Here is a 3306-nt window from a genome sequence, read left to right on the forward strand (position 1 = left end):
GGATGGTGAGCGATGCTGCCCATCAGGAAAAGAGTAATGGGTTCATTTTACAGGGAAGCAACCTTAAGACCTGAGTAATGTGACTCTTCATTTGTCAAGGCAATAAAATACGTGAATAAGATTATGCAGCAGGGCTTCCCTGGTGGCTCAGTGGTTGAGAGTCCGCCTGCAGATGCGGGGGATGCAGGTTCGTGCCCCGGTCCGGGAGGATCCTGCATGCCACGGGGCGGCTGGGCCCATGGGCCATGGCCGCTGGGCCTGCGCATCCAGAGCCTGTGCTCCGCAGTGGGAGAGGCTGCAGCGGTGAGGGGCCCGTGTACCGCAAAAACAACAACAAAAAAACAAAACAAAAAACCAAACAAACAAAAAAAGATTATGCAGCAACTCTACCTAAATGCGCATACCAGAAAGCCGAGTTAGAGAACAGCATTATCTGGCTCCCTTCAGCAATTCCTAGATGAACCAGAAGCATGACTGCTCAGGCCCAGACCAAGACTGGCAGATCCTAAAGTAGAGTCTCTGAAAAAGGACATTAACAGGGACTTCACATGGGACATATAGCTGTCATGTTGCAATGATGGTGAAATTTGCCTGAAAATTCCTTTCTTTGATGTCAAGATCATGTCAGGCAGCTTATGAATACAAGTGGACAGGGACATCTCCATGCCCCTGGAGATCGGGTTATCTGGAGTCCTGCTTCATATCAATCATTAATCAACAAGTATTAGTTATCTCACACACAACATCATAAATTAGCTCTTTCTATGTAGATAACATAGTTACTAAAAGAGTATGCTCTACAACAAGAATATCAGTAACATCAATTATTATTCATTGAGTACATTATGTACCAGATATCTCATTAGGAGCTTACAGCTTACCTATATGTTTGGAACAACTTGAATACTGGAATCTACTCTTTCAACTGTAAATTATGTATGCTCTAAGCAGAAATTAAGTATATATGATAAAAATTTAGTGTCCAGTAAATGAATTATATATGATAAAAATTTAGTGTCCAGTAAATTTAAAACCCTTCAAATGAAAAAAATGTAAAATATCTAAATTTTTAAATTGACTGTTTAAGTAATATTTTAATATATATGGGATAAAATAAAATATATTCATATAAATAATCTTCATTTTTGTTTATTGTGGATACTGAAAATAGTTTCATTATATACGTGATCTGTACATTATATTTATATTGGAAAAGCACTGGTGTAGGCTGCTGCTGGGCTTATGAAGGGAAAAAAAAAACATTCTATTCGGTCAACATCCTTGAGCTTCTCTGGATGGATGTTGGAGAATTTTGAAGCTCTAGGCCTCCTTTAGTTCTTATCACTGGATTATTCCTTTCTTTCAATGACCTTGTGCTAGGCAATCAGTTGAGAGCAGTAACATATACAGAAAATATTCTAGGCATTAAATATCCACCATTCTTATTAGGGAAGATAGACAATAAACTAATAATTGATATATCAATTCATCAGTAACATGGGAAAACAATCAAGCAGGTAAAAAAAATAAAGGGTATCCGACACATGCACACACACACACACACATATATATATTGTTAGTTCCCAGGCCAGATAAAGAAAGAAAGGGGAAATATTAGGTCTTCCACAGTTGGTCCAAAAAGATTAGAAAAAAATTATCAAACTTTTTACAAAAGAATTCAGAATACATGAAAGTACTGGGAAGCCTCCATGCGTCTCCGTTTGGAAACACTCAAATCAAACAGGTCTGTACTCTCTCCTTGCCTTGGACATGGAGCAAGGCCCTGTCATACTTGGCCCAACATTTGTCTATTTTATGAATCTTTTCAGACAATCACCTTTTCATATTATTTTTCAGTTCCTTTTTTATGGAACTGAAAAATTTGCTTTTATGTTTACTTACTTCTTCCACAGACTTTCTTCATGCTTCTTGTCTTTTAACATTCTGTATTTAAAAGTTAACTCCTTTTTGTTATATATCAATAACCTTTAATATATCAAACACAGACCACCAGGCCAAATGCTGGTCTACAAAACTGTATACAAATGATGACAATGAAAGTTCCACAGTTCATTACCTATGAACCTATGAACCATATTCATCCTCACTGTCCCCACAGTCCTTATTCTTCAGTAGAGAAGACCAAAACCCATACATACATGAGGTCAAAAAAAATCATGTGTCTAGACTCCCTTATAACTGTACTTACTACTAGGGGTCTCAAACCAGGAGTCCTTAGGCTGAGTAAGTTTAGTGAGGCAGTACCTAATAAAATGTTTTATTTTTCTGTTTATTTTATAGTTGGATATAATTAATGTCTAATGAAATACACAGATCTTAAGTATTTAGTGGATGAATTTTGATAATTGCATATACTTGTATAATCACCAGCCTAAACAAGAAACAGAACATATTCATTTCCCTGGAAAGCCTTCTTGTCCCTTTCCATCCATTCCTTACTTCTTGCGCTCAGACAAGCACTTTCTGATTTCACTGTTACTAGATACATTATGCTATATATGTATATTAGGCAATTAATACAGCATTTTCAAATGTGGGTCCTAACTGATTTTTCGTGTACTGTTTAGTGAAACTATGGGCAAAATACATTAAAATCTCCCACTAGAATTTTGAAATTTTTTATTTCTTCTTCCACTTCTTTCAAGTAATGCTTTGTATATTTGCAACAATATTATTGAGTGGATACACATTTGATTTTTTATATTTTTGGAGAAACAGATTTGTTTATCATGACCTCTGTATCTGTAGTAATGCTTCTTGACAACGTTGTCTGACATAAGGATCAGCTTTTTGGGGGAGAGTTTCTTTTTTTGCCATATCATTGGTAACACTGTATCTGTTTTGGATGCCAGTGTCTGCCAGTACAAAGAGTGGCACGGTGTCTGGCACACCAAAGGCACCCACTAACTTGTGACTGACAGAGTGGAGCTCCTTCACATCACTCTTCAAGTACACCTAGGTTATACCTAAATAACTGTTCATAATACAACATATATCTGTTTTCATAAATGTATTTGATTACTCTAAGAATGTAAGGGTGGGAGGAACACCATCTTCTTTCAAGCACTCACACCAGCGTCGGCTTATCTGCACACCTGTCACTTGTTTCCCAAAGCCTCCTTATATGGACACTTAGTGCTCTAGGTCCTGCACTGGCAGTGGCACCCCAATTCCCTCTCCACATCTACATACTGGTCATGGCTTGCCTGCGTACCAGAGGGGAGCTTCATCCTTGCCCAGTGACTGTTAACTAGTTCTGGCCCTGGCAACCTAGAAAATTTCCTC

Source organism: Phocoena phocoena, chromosome 3 (assembly GCF_963924675.1).
Source record: "Phocoena phocoena chromosome 3, mPhoPho1.1, whole genome shotgun sequence".
NCBI lineage: Eukaryota > Metazoa > Chordata > Mammalia > Artiodactyla > Phocoenidae > Phocoena > Phocoena phocoena.